We start from the raw sequence: 18894 nt of genomic DNA, 5'->3' as shown, positions 1-18894 counted from the left end.
TTTATATCCACCATCCACTCCCTTCATAAGGTTTGTGTTAGGAACACTCTACCAGGGACAAATGAACCCACTATTCCAAAATACTTTATATTCACCGCATAGAGGTCTCCTAAGTTAGGTGTAGGTAGATATCTTGTAAACAGGCAGGATAAGCAGAATTCTCTGAAAGAAGAATTAAAGCAAACCTGGATGTTTCTTGCACAGTGGCAGGCACAGCCGATTGACTTGATGAACAGAAAATATTAGTTCAACACATAAATATGAGAGGAAGGAAGAAATAAATTCATGTAAAGCAAGTCTCCTCTATGTTGGGAATCTACTGAAAGCTAGTCATCACAGTGTTCAAAGGAGAGATTCAACCCATTCATTTTCACCACCAATCTGTGGCACTGGCAGAAGGTATCTCAGAAAGGCTGTATGGATAGGGTGCTTCCATTTCAGTATGATGAAACCCATCCTAAGACAAACTGCTACAGCTTAAGGTTCAGAAGGAAATGACAAATTAATTGGATCAAGGACCTCTAAGACTGGCATTGTTAGTCACACAAAGCTCCAGTCCTCAGCCTAGGAGCCTGTGTACCAGAGCTGCAACCTCAACAACAGTGAGAGGTGGTGTGCTGCTTCCACCTGGAGAAATCTAGGACTGTAGCTTGCTGCCTTGGCTGGGTTTCTCATCTGCTGTGCACCCAGACACAGAGTATACAGAGCATGCTCTGCACAGGGAAGGCTATAGCTGCGCAGTAGCTGTTCCTCTGGGACCCAATGTTACACACAAATCCTGAGCAAATGGGGAAATCCATCTGCCAAGGACACATTCAGAGAGACTCCAAACTACAGCAGCATCTTTAAATGAAAAGTATTTGCTGCTGTTAAACAAATGCACAAGCAGAGGGGAGCAGCCAGGAGAAGTGATGTGCAGCTTTAGCACTTTGAGGAAACCATCCACTTCATGACTCAAGGAGAAGAACTGGAGGAGGAGGAAATAAGTGAGTTGAAAAACAAAAGTAGGCTGAAAGGCAGATGATCTGCCTGATGAGAGCTGTTTATCTCTGATTACACACTGCTACTCTATGCCCTTTGACTCTTCTGTACTGCCGTATAGTAAGTCAATTGCTTCCTTATTTTATTCTCTCCCAGTGTCCCATTCTTTACTCAACTCTTAACTGTTTTTCTTCTATGGTGTCAGCTGAGATTAGTGAGGCAACTCCCCTCACCCAAAACACACAGCTAGTTTGTTGCCAGCAGCACACACCTTAGTGCTTAGGGATCTCACTGTGCCTTAGAGCAGGTCTTCCACTTCCATACTTTGTATCCTCTTCAGAAATCATTTAATTCCAGCCTTTCCTTCTCTAACCCTCTTTCCTGTGCTATTTCCCTTCTTAACCCTGTACTAGAGAGTCAACTAAGTCTTCTGGTGCAATTCGGCATAAGAAAGGAAGAATCCTAAGCATCCTTTGATGACTTTTATCTACACCTCAGTCATGCATTTAGTACTTTACCTGCAGCTAATGCTGTGGAGTGTTAAGTGTCCTCTCAGGTCCTGATTTTCTCTATAATAGTTGACTGAGTTTATTATTTAGCAGATAAGGCGATGTTATTCTTTCATGCTCAAAACTTGTGCAAAACCCTTGACAACTCAGAGCCAAGTTCTTTTGGAGCTCGTGGTGATCAGTAATGCCTGGGTTTCAGCTCTTCAGCCCTCTTGGACTAGGTGCTCCATCCATCAGTAGTTCTCATTTGGTAGTCTAGAGTGTAATGGGCATTGAACAGCAAAAGACCTGAGCTAGCAATCATTCAAGTTAACAGGAGTCTTCCTATTGACTTCCACGTTCTGAAGTAGCCCCATAAAGCTCAGCAAAAAGGATATAATGAGGCATAATCCTCCATGATTTGGGGGAAAAGGGGCTTTCTAATAAGGTTAAAGCAATACGCATCAAAAGCACCTTGTCTAGAGTACCAGCTTTTAGCAGCACCTTTTATGCAAAGTAAGTGAATATGAGAGCAGGAGCATTTGCCAAAGCTCTTAAGCCAGAGGGACATTCTGTTCTAAATGCCAGGAGGGCTTTATTGATATCAGTCTGGTTCAGCCAAGCCTCACGATCTTGCTTTTGAGAAGTATCTGGCCAAAGGCAGCCCCAAAGTTGCAGATCTTGGATTGACCTTGTGCTAGCTGTCATACAGACCAGAGCAAGCTGAGAGCTGCTACCATTACCCATGTGGGACACATCCTGCAGGAAATCACTGTCTGTTAGTAGTGGCTAGAATGAACTCCAGCTTTCTTCTGACTGTATCAACCTACATCCAAACAAAGGCATTATACTGACATGTGTAATTAAAATCCACACTCTGGGGAGCTGCAAAATTGACCATGCCTTCTGAAGGAGTAGCTTCTAGAAGATAACTAACATGTCTAGAGAAGGGCAAACTTTTTCAGAAAATTGAGACAGGAAACAGAAAAATCCATTACTCTTGGATTTCTGCTTCTACCACACGGTGCATTCACTGCAGGTTGCACAGCTGCCTGGAGATCTCAGTATTCTTCAGTACAGTTTAGTCTTGTTAATCTTCCCAAGGTCTGCCCTTTCCACTGCCTGTTGCACTTCTGGCTCCTGGGCCATCACTGCCAGTTATTCTCTTCTATCAAGGTCACTCTTACCTCTGTTCTGGTCCCATACTTTCTACCTCCCCAATTCTCCTGTTCCATCCTTCATGCAAGTGCGACTCAGCCTCTCTATTGTCTCACTTGCTAATTCATTGAGTCTTGATCCATTTCCAGAGCATCTGAAAGAGAGAAAATTGGCAGAAGTTTGAGAAATCAAAGCTTTCAAACCTGGCTACAGGACAAATGTATTTGCTGTCCCTCATAAGTGGAAGTCACTAGAAAGAGACTTGTTGCCCTTCTGTTCTGGGTGAAGAGATGTTTTCACATTGCATCTCAGTTCATATCAAAATGGTATGTGCATGCTGGATATGAGAACAGATGAGAAACAGCAGAAAGGATTGGAAGGCTGTGTTCAGCTTGAACCACAGCAAACAGTATTTCCAACAAAGAATAAGGGTAGTCCATAGTGTCAGCTGCTGTGTTTCTCTCTCTGATTAACAGGTCAAGTAATCTCTGTTTTCCACAGTTCTGCAACTAGACTGGCAGCATGCAGTGGCAGCTACCAAAATGAACAAGTGACACTCACTCACTGGCAGTGGTCTGGCTATTTATATTGCCCAGTTAGATATTCAGCTTCATCCCTGCACACTAAGTTTAACAGGTTGAAGCACTATCACCACCCTGGCTGCATAGATTGCTCTTAGAGCATGAGTGACACAGGATATTCTCTTACTGCCCCAGACGCAGGACAATGACACAGGATTTACAGAGCCTGAGGGAATGATTTCCTAGAGCATACAATGTTGGACTAGTGCAACTACAGTGGCAGTCAGGGATGAATCTGTCATTGGCCCATGTGGCAACTGATATTATAAAAAAATGCCACCCTTGGGCTCTGTGAACTTGTACTGCTTTCTCTATCCCACAGTAAAACTGAAAACTTCTTTAATTCACAGCCCTGCGGGAGAGGAATCACAGAATCACAGAATGTTAGGGATTGGAAGAGACCTCAAAAGATCATCTAGTCCAATCCCCCTGCCAGAGCAGGAACACCCAGATGAGGTTACACAGGAAGGCATTCAGTTGGGTTTTGAATGTCTTCAGAAAAGGAGATGCCACAACACCCCTAGGCAGCCTGTTCCAGTGTTCTGTTACCCTCACTGTGAAGAAGTTTCTTCTCATATTGAAGTGGAACCTCCTGTGTTCCAGTTTGTATCCATTGCCCCTTGTCCTATCATTGGTTGTCACTGAGAAGAGCCTGGCTCCACCCTCGTGATACACCCTTTACATATTTATAAACAATAATGAGGTCTCCCCTCAGTCTCCTCTTCTTCAAGCTAAAGAGACCTACCTCCCTCAGCCTTTCCTCATAAGAGAGATGCTCCACTCCCTTAATCATGTTTGTGCCTCTGCATTGGACTCTCTCAAACAGTTCCTTGTCCTTCTTGAAACGAGGGGCCCAGAACTGGACACAGTATTCCAGGTGTGGTCTCACCAGGGCAGAGTAGAGGGGAAGGGGAACCTCTCTCGACCTACTAACCACCCCCCTTCTAATACACTCCAGGATGCCATTGGCCTTCCTGGCCACAAGGGCTCATGATTATCCTGATGTCCACCAGGACCCCCAGGACCCTTTTCCCTACGCTGCTCTCTAATAGGTCATTCTCCAACTTGTACTGGTACCTGGGGTTGTTCCTACCCAGATGCAATACTCTACACTTGCCCTTGATATATTTCATTAAATTTCTCCCCCCGCAGCTCTCCAGCCTGTCCAGGTCACGCTGGATGGCAGCCCAGCCTTCTGGCGTGTCAGCCACTCCTCCCAGTTTGGTGTCATCAGCAAACTTGCTGACAGTGCACTCTATTCCCTCATCCAAGTAATTGATGAATATACTGAATAGTACTGATTCCAGCACCAACTCTTGAGGCACTCCACTAGATACAGGCCTCCAACTAGACTCTATCCCATTGACCATGACTCTCTGGCTTCTTTCCTTCAGCCAGTTCACAGTCCACCTCACTACCAGATCATCCAGTCCACACTTCCTCAATTTAGCAGCAAGGATGCCATGGGAGACTGTGTCAAATGCTTTACTGAAGTCAAGACAGACCACATCCACTGCTTTGCCATCATCTATCCACCTTGTTATGATAAAAGGCTATGAGTTTGATTAAGCATGACTTCCCCTTGGTGAAGCCATGTTGACTGCCCCTAATGACCTTCTTATCCTTGATATGCCTTGAAATGTCACCAAGGATAAGTTGTTCCATCACTTTCCCAGGAATGGAGGTGAGGCTGACTGGTCTATAGTCACCCGGGTACTTGTTCTTGCCCTTTTCGAAGACTGGAGTGACATTTGCTTTCCTCCAGTCCTCAGGCACCTCTCTCATTTCCCATGACTTAGTAAAAATGATGGTAAGTGGCTCAGCAATAACTTCAACCAGCTCCCTCAGCACCTTCAGGTGCATCCCATCTGGACCCATGGATTTATGGATGTCCAGATTGCTTAATTGGTCCCTAACCCAGTCCTCATCAACCGAGGCAAACTCCTCCATTGTCCTGACTTCCTCTGGGGCCTCAGCAGTACGGGGCTCCTCAGGACAGCCTCCGGCAAAGTAGACAGGGCACCCACCTCATTCATCAGTGGGCCTACATTGCCTCTGATGTTAGTTTTATCTGCCATGTATTTGAAAAAGCTCTTTCTGTTGTCCTTGACCCTTCTCATCAGGTTTAATTCTAAGGAGGCCTTAGCTTTCCTAGTTGCCTCCCTACATCCTCTGACAACAGCCTTATATTCTTTCCAAGCAGTCAGGCCCTCCTTCTGTGATCTATAAACTCTCCTCTTCCACTTGAGCTTGCCCAGCAGTTCCCAGTTTAACCAAGCGGGTGTCCTGGCTCCCTTCCTTGACTTCCTACGTGTTGGGATGCTCTGATCTTGAGCTTGGAAGAAGCAGTCCCTGAATGCTAACCAACTGTCTAGGGCCCCTTTACCTTCAAGCAGCCTTGCCCATGGGATTTCCCCTACCAATTGTTTGAAAAGGCCAAAGTTGGCCCTACTGAATTCCAGGGTTGTGATTCTGCTTGGTATTCTGTTCCTGCCACATGAGATCCTGAACTCCACCATTTCATGGTCACTGCAACCAAGGCAGCCCTCAACCTTTACTGCTTCGACCAGATCCTCCTTGTTAGTGAGGATGAGATCCAGCAGTGCACCTCTCCTAGTCGGCTCATCCACCATTTGCATCAGGAAGTTATCGTCAATGCACTGGAGGAACCTCCTGCACTGTGGCTGGCTGGCTGAGTAGTCCTTCCAGCAAACATCAGGGAAGTTAAAATCCCCCATGACAACCAGGGCCTGTAATGGCAAGGCTGCTCTCAGCTGCCTGTAGAAGGCCTCATCAACTTCCTCACCCTGATCTGGTGGCCTGTAATAGACACCCACAACAGTATCACCCTTGCCAGCCTTAATTCTCATCCACAGACTCAACTTGCTCCTCATTTGTGCCTGGACAGTACTCAATAAACATTATTTGCTCTCTCACATAAAGAGCAACTCCACCACCTCGCCTTGCTGCCTTTCCTGAAAAGGACATAGCCATCCATGACCACATTCCAGTCACGGGAGCTGTCCCACCATGTCTCTGTAATTGCCACCAGGTCATAATCTGCTGACCAAACACAGGTCTCCAACTCCTCTTGCTTATTCCCCATGCTGTGTGCATTGGTGTACAGGCATTTCAGGGAGTGAGCTGAACACACTGATTTCACCCTAGGAGGGTGGCAGGTCTCCCGGTCTTCATCAATTCTAGAGTGCTTCCCCACTCATGCAAGCCCAGCTACCACCCCATCCCCCTTCAAATCTAGTTTAAAGCTCTCCAAATGAGCCCTGCTAATTCCTGTCCCAGCATCCTTTTCCCCGTGTGAGATAAACCTTTCCCATGTATTACTGTCTGGACTGGTGTCTTATAAAACCAGACATTATCAAAGAATCCAAAGCCCTGCCTGTAGTGCCAGTCTCATAGCCAATCATTTATGGACTGAATTTTTCTATTCCATCCCACATCATCACCTGAAAATGGAAGGAGGGAAGAGAAAATCCCTTGCGCCCCAGACCCTTTCACCATCCGTCCTAATGCCTTAAAATCTTTCTTAATTCCCCTCAGAGTACAGGATGCAGCTTCCTCCCCACCTGTCTGGAAGATCAGCAGTGGGTAGTATAGTCTGTCAGGTGTACCAGGCTGGGGAGTGGCCTGGTGATAGAGGACAGGCAGTAGAGACGAGCTTTCCAGACAAATATCCTTTTCTTCCTAACAGCACTTTGAGATCTGCCCTTTAACCAGACTGCTCCACAAAGATACAAAATCATAAGCTTTTAAATAGAAACTTTTTAACTACATAGATTTACATCAAAGTAGAAGTCAGAGAGCCCACTAGTTGTCAGAACCCTGCTAAGGTCTCATTCAAAACTCTAGCTGAACTCAGCTTCCTGCAACATCTTCTACTGTTTAGTAGTTCTTCTCCTTGTTGAAATAGGTGCCCTGAGTCAAGCAAAAAGTGATTAAATCAAAATTTTGGGAGACCTACTATGCATGACTATCACAGTTTAAGCATCATTGTTGTGCTTTCAGATGCAGTCATATCCAGGTAGTGCGGTGCCTGCAGGCAGAAAGAACATCTGAAAATAATTTTAAAACTTAAGACACACAATTGAAATAATGAAATATCCAAGCAAAGAGCTAGAAGAGACACTAAAATGAAGCCTGAAGAGCCTTGCCAATGTCAGCAGACAAAATCTGATGCACACCCAGCCTTAACAAGAAGCAGGAATCCTTTGCCTTCTTTTTTTGTCTTCTGAACAGAAAGCCCTGGACATTATAAGCCCCATAAGAGCATTGGCCCTTGGATGGTACCAGCCAACAGGTCTGTGGTGAGATGGCAAAATGGATTCCTCTGAAGTCACACGTACTGTTATCTCAGAGCACTTTACAAAGCTGAAGTGGACATGGCATTTATATCGAAGTTCAAGTCATCCTTGTTGCAATGGACATGTAAGTCTGTGGCCCCTTAGTGGTTCTTGAACTGTGGAGGTCCAGAGTTTAAGGTCAGGCCCTCATAAATGGGAATTTACTCATGCTCAGCTGACTCTGATGCTGCTCTTTGAATGGACACTTCAGCAATATGAGTTAAACTGGTTCACCCACTTCCACTAACCCCCGCCCTTTTTGATACCATTTTGTCAATACAAAGTGGGAAGAGAAATGACAACTCAGACCTGCTAGAGTGAACTTTGGCTGCAGTGTGAACTGTTTGCCCTCATCACTGGGTAGTATCACCCACCAGGCTCCAAAATCAACATGAACTACATGAGCTGATGGGCTTAGATAACATTCATTAACAGCAGACATAGCAACACTGGAGAAGTAAACTGTCATACTCAAACTACTGCCTTGTGAATTGCAGCATTGTTCAGGTGTAATATACTCCTTTACCCAAAGAAAGGACACACACAGCTTTCTAACTGAAATCCCACTTCACTTGTACATAAAAGGGGAGTTAAGCATGGGCCTGGATACTGTTAAATTGGAGAGCTGGGGGCTGCTTGTAGCACAAGTTGTTTAAAAGCACTTGATCATGCCCGCTTGTACTAACTTAAAATAAGCTACACATTTAAAAGATCACCCGCTTTCAGCCTATGTCTCTAGCACAGTAGTCTCCTAGGACGGCTGTTAGCATTGATACTTTGCATTGTTCTCAATCTGTCCTTCAGAACTCTGCCCAGTTCTCCCTATAAACTTTCCCAGAATGGTTCATCTGACAGTAGCATTAAAAAATCACAGCATGTGCCTTAGAGTTCTTGGTATCAAAAATTCGGAGACAGGACACAGCAGAGATGTACTTGTTGCAGCTATGCTCTTGAAAGACTGCTTCTGTTTCAGGATATGTCTTAATTAGGGATGATCATCTCCAAGCAGACAGTTGCACATCTCAACCCAGTGAACACAGTTTATTCCCCTAACGGATGTATAACTTCAAGTCTTTGTTGCAAAATCCACTACACAAGTTTTGCCCTTAATTTGAGGTACCTCCACTCAGCAAAGCTCTTAAATCTTGGCTGGCACAACAGGATAAAGAGTAACACTGTTATTAATGCCAGGCACTACTACAACAGCCTACTGGCCACACTAGTTTCCCAGGACTGCTTGCGCTGTCCTCCTCATCTTGACCTTGAGAATTCTGCCCATTATTCCTTGGAAAATTTCCCAGAGAGGGTCATTTTACAGCAGCACTAAGAATCACAGCACATGTCAGTAGCTGGTTTTGTATCAAATGTACTGAAATAAAATGCAGGAGAGGCTTAATTATCGTAAGGTTAGCTCTGTTACATCCCCTCTTGGTTATTAAAAAAAAAAAAGAAAAAAAAGAAAGAAAAGAAAAAGAAAAAAGAGGGAAAAAAAAGAAAAAAGAAAAAAGAAAAAAAGAAAAATAAAGGAACAGATAAAGGAAGAAGTCATCAGCAAGAAACAGCAAACCCTTCCTCGAGTGGTTACTAGGCTACCACTTTTTGGAACTTTTCCTGATATAACAAAAGACACAATGAAGACAGGAACTTTGGCAGCAGAGGTTTCGAATGCCACAACTGCTAATTTTCCTCTAGTTTTCTATGCATGTGTCACTGGAAATATAATTGACTGCTAGGGAAACAGTCAACCTCCAAATAAATATCTAAGCAGCAGCAAGCCTCTGGAAGTCACTATTGCTAGAATTGAAAGATTTTTCACCAACGAAGCCCCAAATCTCTGAGTTAACTGATGTTCTGTTTTGCCTGATCACTACCACTATAGTGACTGCAGGAGATGCCACTGACCCATCGGTCTGCAGCTCAGGTCAAAGATGACGCAGTGCTTGGAAGGAAGTGACTTGAACTCAGGGATCAGTGATAGATATGTGGGCTGTGGGACAGGGCATTGGAAGTAGTTTTGGGGCGCGCTGTGGTGGGAAAGGCATTTTAAAAAGGGAAAGAAGTGCAAGCATCTTCACTGAATATCAGCCTTAAAGGGTTAGCACAGGCAAAGGTAATGCAATATTATGAGAGGAAGCAGAAAATGTGGGAAGAGGAGTTGAAGATAAGGAGCATGAAGAAGGTATTCACAGTAACACAGTAAATGCAGTTTAGCCAGAGCTGGAACAAGCTGATTAATTCCCCTTGACATCATTTGTGTGGACTGGTCATTCTCCTGGGGAAAACTTGCCAAAAAAAAAAAAAATTTCAGCACAACCCAAACCATTTATTCAAGTAAATAATGCACCCACAGGGCTCACAGGCAGACAGTCCCCATGCTTGCAGGTTCACATTGGAGAGGGCAGGGTGCAAAACCTCCATTCTGCCCTTCCCAGTGTGTGGGTCTGTTCCTGGCTAGAGGAACCCAGGGTGGTCAAGCAAGCTGTAACCTCCAGACCCTGATTCGGAGCTAAGCACCAATCCAGCCTGCACAGACAACAGCAACACTGTCTTCTCCCTGCTGTGGTACTGTTGCCAAGCACCACCCTCCACTTGCAAACTAGTGGAGTGACTCAGTGGTGCAACAGGCCACGATCCAGGAAACAGTGCTTGCAAGCAGTTTTCAGAGTAAATGCTGGAGCAGAAATGCCTCTTCTCTGGGAACTGGTCAGTTCTGATCATGAGCGCTGGTAAGGACTGACATTCTTAGCCATAGAAATATATTTTGGAGCCTGTGAGCAAAAAGAACAAAGAACAATCTTGAAACATACCCTCATGGTGAGAAATATTCACCATCTACCTACCCTTTACTCCTTTAGGATTCCAAAGTCTAGTCAAAATCTTTGCAATTAAGCTAGCTCAGGAAGTCTTGCAATAAGATTAGAGCCAGCTGCTGAAAAATGGCATGTTACAGCACCTAGTAAATATCAACATGAAGCATCACTGGAGAGGTGAAAGGCTCTGCTGAATTTAGCAGTTCATGAGCATATACTATACTGGCTGATACTGGTATATGATTAATGCCCCTTTAGCCTCTTCCTTCTAAATCCTTGCCCAGTTGATGATCTCTGCTGTAGAAAAGTTATGATTTAAATACACACAATTAAAAATGAGAGAGCAATTACTTCAATTTTTACCTGTAAGCAGGAAACAGTGGCAGGGCTGTGAAAAAAACCTAAGAATTTCCAAATCCCTGGAATCTGACTGGTGTCATCCACCATATCTAGCTGCATGTGCTATGCCAGCTTTTGTGGCAGCTTCCATACTGGTGATGCAAGGATGAAAAAAAGCCTTGTCTTCTGAGAGTCATCATATGACAGCACATTGGGTAATCAGTCAGCAAAGGTCACAAGACATAGAGCCATTCCTCTTGGCTCTACAGCTGCTTTCCAGAGCCAAGGCTCCTCCTTCTTACATCACTTTGCAGTCAAGTGCAGCAGCACTCATGCCTGCCAAGTACTGGAAAGCCCTACCATAACAGTCAGGTTCTGTAAGAGGCACACCGTTCTTTTGTCTACAGGCAACAAAAAGAGAACCATAATGGATTTGCAAAATCTAATTAGCCTAAATAGATTGTTTCTGACTGCATCTGCAGCTGCTTGGCAACATAAAAGGAGTGCAAGTCTCACTTTTACAGATGTTCTAGGTTTGCATGGAGCAGGAGGGAAGAGCTTTTCCAAAATACAAAAGGAATGGAGGAAAGTTACTGTTGCCCTACATATTCTACAAGCTAAAAGAGGAAAGAGATAATTATTTTACTGTTCTAGCTATGGGAATTATGGCTACCTAATTTAAGACTCATAATACATACATAAAAATTTGCATAACTAGGAAAAGTCCTTGTCCTTAGGAGCTTATGCCTTTATTAGACTTACAGGCTTTATTAGGCTTGTAGCTTTGTTAGGTGACAGGTAGTATCATCCCTCTTTTCCAGAAAGAACACAGACCGAGAGCCAGAATTGAAATGCTTTGGTGATATGTAAGGCAAGTCTAATAAGGCAAGTGTGAAGGGCACACAGGAACAGGAGAAGTAAAAGTTCAAGACTATAGAAAATAATATCCATTGTATCCTTCCCTGACCAAAGCAACCAAGCAGTCCGATTCTCAGGCACTCAAACAAACTGATTCTTCTCCCCAGGGACTGCAATGTCTGCTGCTGGGGCTGCAGCATGGGATGGCAGCCAGTGCCTCGGACTCCACAGTGCACAGCCCTGTGCTTTGTCACCAACCCACCACTACCAACAATCATGTATGCATATGCAAACTGGGTGGCTGGGGTGAGTTGCAGGTTTCTTTCCGTCTCTCTTGGCCTGCTAATTCTGGCAGAGGTATTTCTTTCAGTAAGCTCTGGAAAAGCTCAGCTCACAGGGCCCTTACCCACCGATAACTATGACTATTTCTTCACTGTTTAAAATCATCTACATATGCCTTAGATTTGGCAGAGCCTCCTATCTCTTCACCTTCCTTTCTGTGGACCAGTTTGATTTTCTGGGGCACCTAGCCTAATCCAGACTTGCAGAGCAGATCAGCATTTTGGTATTGTTCTGCTCTCTTCTTCTATGGAGTAAAATTTGTATTGAGGCCCAGTTCAAGTGCACACAAACAGCGTTTAATCACTAGCTGGGATTTCCTGCATCTCTGACCACTGTCATCCCACTGGACTAGCCAGTCAGTGTCAAGGAATGCATAAACCTTCATAGAACGTGACACATCAAGTCTTTTCTCTGGACTTTAAGCAGTGTTTAGGTGACCAGTGCTATTTCAGAGTTTATCACTTCTTTGCTATGTTACCTTAAGGAAGCCAGTTCATGTTTCTGTGCCCCGGTGCCTCCACCTCTCTACCACTGTAACTCTGACCTCCTTCATAGATAATTGGTAAATTATTGCTACATTATTCTCAGTAATTCTTTATCCAAAAAAGACATGGTCAAAAGTAAGAGTCCTGAGAGTTAACCCCATGGTTTCTGTGAGAGCAGCAAGCTAGGGCTGCAGAACAAAGAAGGGTGACATAACCTGGACTGAAGGAAGACCATACCAGCGTTCAGCTGCCTCTTTCACTATTTGTATTCCTCATAGTTTTCATTTCTATTTCATAGAAATAAATCTGATAGGTCAGTTTAGAAAATAAATGCCTTACAGTGTGGCGGAGAATATCACATAAACCAAATAGGAGTATTCCAGAAAGAGATGTTGACTGGATGGCCAGGATCTTCCTACTTCTGATAGCACATAGCATGGAGGTGCAACCCCTCAGCAAATATTGATTTAAATGTACTGCATAGCAACAGAACAGACAGCAGCCAACCTGTTCTCACTTGATTTGGGGAGCTATAAGATCAGCCAACAACCCCTCCCCTCCAAGAACGTGATCAGCATTCCTGAGGCAAGTGTAATGCTGGATCTTGACCAAGAAAGGATCCCTATTGACTCAGCGGACCAGAGAAGGATTACACTAATTGCCCCTTTCCACTTTTTCTCCACTAGCCCCTTCCTTTTGTACTTGTACCTCCTCTTGTCTGAGGACCTTAGACACAGCAGTGAGTGGCTGCCAGCAAGATGCAAGGTGTAGCAGCTCAGAGCCCACCTGCCCTTGGCAGGAGTTATCCTGACTACAGGAAAAAGCAGAAACTCAAGAGACAGGCATGGAAAGTGCTGAGGAGGGAAGCTGCTCCTGATGGAATGCAAAAGGATTAAAACTAGCAAGAGTACAGCTGCATTCAGCATCAGGTTATTCCCTGACTCCCCTTGCCCAACATTGCTCTGTAACTTGGATCATTCCCTCCCTCCAGATCATTGCTGGATGTTTTTTTTCCCCCAGGTATCATTCAGATGCACTCCTGGGATATCACACATTAAAATACAATAAATGGCCAAACAGATTGTAACTAATAGTACTGGTTTCTAAAATGGAGTGGGGCTGCAGGGCTGAGAAATCTCTCTCTTGGAATGTGAGGGCCACCTTGTGCTGGGAACAGCAACAGTCAATGGATAGAAAACCAGCTTGTCCAGAAAAGCAAATGAGAGAAGGGGGACAAGAAGCCATCTTAGGAGAAAAGTTGCAATAGGTGTTTTGGCTTTTGGAGATCTTTCCTCCTGGTACCAACCAGCATCACTCTTAATATCCTGCTGTAGTGTAGATTCTGCTTTTGGAAGGGCCAGGTAGCTATAGTGAGCAGCTCTTTACAGATATACTCTGGCCCCAAACAGCAGCACAAAATCTTACCCAAACAAGTCAGTCCTCAGATGTAACTATGCACAAACAGCTACATCTGGCAGGTATCAGCTCTGTCCTCAGCACGGACAAGTCCAGGGAGAAATAAGGTGTGACCTCATACAGTAAAATTTTGCTGAGTGTTACTGACATCTACACCGGAGCCTGGTTTGCAATGGATAAAGATAAGCCTATAAGTAATACAGGTGTGAAGATAACTGTTAAAATGCAACAAACATTTTACAGAGCAATTTCCAAATGCAAAATACTGCTATCCTAAACTGATGTGCAGGTGAGAGAAGCCAGCTGGTTTGCTAGTGAAAAAGAAAAGCAGGCTTTGAATTTCTTATTGTTTCTTTAAAATTCACTCTGAGGCTTTTATAATACTCTAAAGGTGGATTAAGTTTCATCTGGTCAAATCACGAGGTGCCTCAAATGAACTTCTGAAAACGCCTGTTTCTTTACACTATTCAAAAATGGGAGGTTGTTACTGTATGAAAATACATTTCAAAGTCAGCCTAAAAGATTTTGCACTGCTGTTCATCAGTTTAGGTTTAATCTTTTAAAAACTTGGAATATTTTTGCAAGCTGGCTATGGACTTGGAGACAGTATTGTGCTGAGTTTTATTTATTTCAGGGCTTCTTCAAAAACTTAAGAGGGGGAAAAAACAAACCAGCTTCTGGAAAATATTTCTCTAGTAAGGTAGGAATTCCTTTGCAAACCTTGGAAAGGAAGAGTGTATGAGTATCCTGTTCATGAAAACTATTCACAATCAGAATCCAGTAACCTGAATTTAAGTTAAGACTAGAGCTAGGTGCTCTAAAGATTAAAACTCCACAAGGACAATACTGTTTTCTCTTAGAGCAAAAGTGATAAACCCAGGAAATTCAGAATTCAAGTTACATTCAAAAGAAATCTGACTGTCACAGGAATGCAATTAGAGCACATACCTGTTATCCCAAAGGGTCTTAGACAAAGCGTGATTCCAAACTACACATCTAAGCAGTCCCTCTGTCTCCAGCAATACCAGAGATGCAAACAAAGGTTACCCTCTATGTACATACTCAGAAGGCTGAGTCAAACTAAGAGAGCTAGATGGCTCATTTTTCCCATTAGGAATTAACCACCAAAGCTGCATGTGGGCAGGAATAGTACATCTCAGCTTTTTGGCAGAACATAACATCACATCCTGAAGGGGAAGGAAGACCATCAACTGAAGCTTCAGATTGCTGAAGGCAGGGAGAACACCACCAGAGTCAAATTTTCTGTTGCACTTCCCTGTCCCAGACTCCAGCCTCCTTTGGCTCTGATGTGACAGGACAGACGAATGCCATTAGTGATGTCACCCAGTTCAGCAACTAAGATGGCAATGAGGTGCCAGTGTTGGTTCCCAGCAGCAGGGCCACTCTTGACTGCTTCAGTGCTGCAAGTATAGCCTCACCAGAGATCAGACTGCACTCTAACTGCACAGGGGTGAAGGTCTCAGTTTGACCAAGGCAGTGGTCCTTAAGGTAATGCTTAGCACCTACTGTCCACATCAGCATAAGGACAAACATTAGCACTTTCTGGGAACGCCGTTCAGGGCTCTGGCTGACTGCTAGCTCTGCAGTCCTAGACACGACGTGTTAGGTGCTTTTTTCCATCTCCAGACACTTCTCTTCTCCCTCCATAGATGCACCAGTTCTAGGGCAGCAGCTGCATCTTGCATGCAGATGTGCTGGCTCAGATGTGCTGGTGTTAATTTCTACACTGCCAGGACACCTGGGTATTCTATACCATATAAGGTCAAGCTCAGATGTAAAGGTGAGAGAAACCTGGGGTGTGCCCTCTCTCTTGCTGTCTGGGTCCAGATCAGCTCCTTCTCAACCATGCGGTTTAGTGCTTCTGTATTTCGGGCACGAGTGGTTACAGCCTGAGCTGCAGCAGCAGCTTGCTCACCACGCTGTGCGCCCATGGCGTGTGCAGCTTCCTTCATTATTGTTGTTACAGCTTGTTCATCCCTTGTCTTTTTGTTTGTTTGTTTTCCTTTGCTGTTTCCTTAAACTGTTCTTATCCCAACCCACCGGTTTTGCCTTTTGTTTCCTGATTCTCCTCCATCCCAACAGGGGTGGGAGAGCGAGCAGTACGTGGTTTTAGCCGTCGGCTGGGGAGCAGGGGCTAAACTATGACAGCAGGTCAGCTGCATGGGATGGAAGCAGGATACTGGAAAAGCCCTTAAAGAAAAGAGCTGATGACAGAATAAAATATTAAACTCCCAGAAAGAAGCAGTAAGCAGGGAGCAGAACTGTGTGACCCAAGTATTTCCCAGTAAGTAAGTATACCATTTAATTGGATGCTTGTTGGCTTTGATATGGTATCCATGTGCTGTGCCTGACAGCTGCGAGAAGGGGTATGTATATATGAACTAATTATTAATTAGCCTAATAACACTATCCATATTTGATTACAACACTCTACTGCCCAACATAACAGAGAAATGTTACAGAGAAGCAGGAATCAGCAGGAGACAGCTATCAGCTCATCCCTTATCTAACCTGTGTGTTCTTGCTAGCTAACAGCAATCACTTTCTCTTCCTTCCCACCAAACACTCCTCATAGCTCTTCCCTCTTGGGGTTTCCCCCCTCTTCAAGCCTCTGAAAGTCCTGTATGTTCTGTCCATCCTGATACACCTTATAAGAGTAAAGCTGTTATAGCTCAGACCATAAAAGGTCCATCTATCCTGGCATGCAATCTCGGACAGTGACTAATAACACAAGATTAGCATATAGGTAACAGGTTCACACACTGCTTTTAAGAGTAATACTGCCACTGTTTCTCCACAACCAGCTGAAGCTCCCTCCTTAAGTACAAACTCCCTCCTTAAGTGACTACACTTAGAAATAATACCATCAGAGTTTCATAGGTATAATTACAGCTTCAGAATTCACATATTACAAACCTAGGAAATATTAATGTTTTGTGTATTTTTTCTACAAATAATAATTTTGTGGTAGTGGTGGGGGGGTTGTTTGTTTAATAAAAAGATGAGATGCTACATTTCAGTCTTTCTTGAAACTTTAAAAAAATGTTCAGAATACTTTTAGTATCTCAATTTTTTAATATTTCCTTAATCCTTCTCCCATTTATTACCTGCTAGTTTTCTTCTATCTTGAGTTCACACTTGATTCTATTTGTATCTACCAAAATAACTGAAACACACCCAGGGGTAGTTTCACCAGAAATTACATTTGCCATTCTGTGCTGTAAATTATAAGTAGATCTACCAACAGCTTTGGGCTTTTTGCTAGAAGCCTAATAAGATTTTCATTTTACTACACAACATATTCCCCGAGCTAGAATCCTTCATCATCAGTCACTCCAGGCAGCTGAACCATCTCTGCTACTCATCACTGGCCCAGAATTGCCTTCTACAGAAGAGGACGTACTCTAGGCTTAAACCTTATGCAATGCAGCATGGAACAGCATGGATTTTGGCGGGGCCGGGGGGAGGGGGTGAAACTATTTTTCCACTTGATTTTACAACACTCAATTTCAATACAAAAATTAATAAAGCAGCTGAGAGAGGACAGTAAAAGATTAATAACTATTCTGTCTCAAAACATATCCCTTCTTTCCCCCCCGCCCTGAAGAATGCAAAAATATTCCTTTCATTTCAAAATGGTTTTAAATGCAAGGCAGCATGAAGAAAATGCAAGGGACATGTATAGTTTTTTAAAAAAATCGGTATTTTTTTAAAATGTGTGCTATGCAGCTATCAACACATAAACAACTCTGAAAAATAAAGAAAATACATTGAATTTTAAGGAGTGATTAACATGACCTCAGAACCTATGTTTGGTCCCATATTTAAATGGCATATAAGTAGTCTGGCTTCTGGATTTCACTGTAGAACTAAAATAGCTGGACTCTACATGACTTTTCTGTGCCATGTCAAGAAGAAAACTTTCAGAAGCATTTAAGTAATTTAAAAGCCTAAATCTGGTTCTTAAAAGTAACTGTAAATCCTGTCTCACTGAAAGCATTGGCACAGTGTTTTCCTTTCTAAGAAGGTATACATTGAGGTCACACCCAAGGTTGCATCTCAAAGCTTGCTGTTACTTCTGAAGTTGTAAAGGGTTGTTCGCTGAAACATTAGCAATTTGGCTTTATGGGAAGGGACTCCTGGGCTGCGGTCTACTGTCACTGGATGGCCTATAGCTAATCTTTGGCTCTCAAACGTTTTGGGTGGGCCTTGCATGTGAGCTACAGGAGGGGACTTAATCTCTGGATCTGGAAAGACTATCCTTCTGTCTCAGGACCCAATATTATTCAAGAGATTTTGGTAACCCTGACCATGAATTACCCATCAGTCGTAATGCTTCATATACAGGAGTTATGCCAATATCAATAAAATTGTGTTCTATCCAACACATTTCTATGATTGTTATTCTCTACCTTAAGTCTACCAGTTTAAAACCAATTCTGTTGTAAAGTGTTGCAGACAAACATATTAATTGGAGCAGAAGAGACTATAAATCTAATTACTGAATAGAACTGACTTCTGATGCACATCATAAAGCACCAGTGGAAAAAATCTACAGTTTGTTGGACCCACAGATAGCTGCACACTTGACTGAAACTCACCACCAAAACCATTAATCTTTTGCTTGTTAAAACAATTTCTGAAGAACACTGTTTAACTGTCCCCATACCTGTTTCAGTGCTGACATACCTATACCTACAACAAGGAGTCCTCCAACATCACCACCTAAGCTACTGTTTCTGTGGCAGGAATTGTTCTGATCCAATTTCACACAAGGATGAATCTGAGTAAATTTAAAGTTAAATCAAATGTAGCTGCCTAGGAAGAAGTCACAGTTCCTGTCAGAAGGAGCAGTAATACTGAAAAAAATTATGTATACCTTGCAATAATAAAAATATTTCATGGCATTAGTGTAAGTAGGGTAGTAAGTCAGGCATCACTACCATAGAAGTTCCCTTGGTGGGCAAAAACCAGCAGCTACAATAGGCAGAAAAGAACAAATACATAGCTAGTGTTGCTGCCATGCAATTATGCTGAAGACAAACAACCTACCATAA

This window comes from Streptopelia decaocto, assembly GCF_964273445.1.
Source record: "Streptopelia decaocto genome assembly, chromosome: 7".
In the NCBI taxonomy this organism is placed as follows: domain Eukaryota; kingdom Metazoa; phylum Chordata; class Aves; order Columbiformes; family Columbidae; genus Streptopelia; species Streptopelia decaocto.
Note: the sequence above shows the minus strand (reverse complement) of the source record.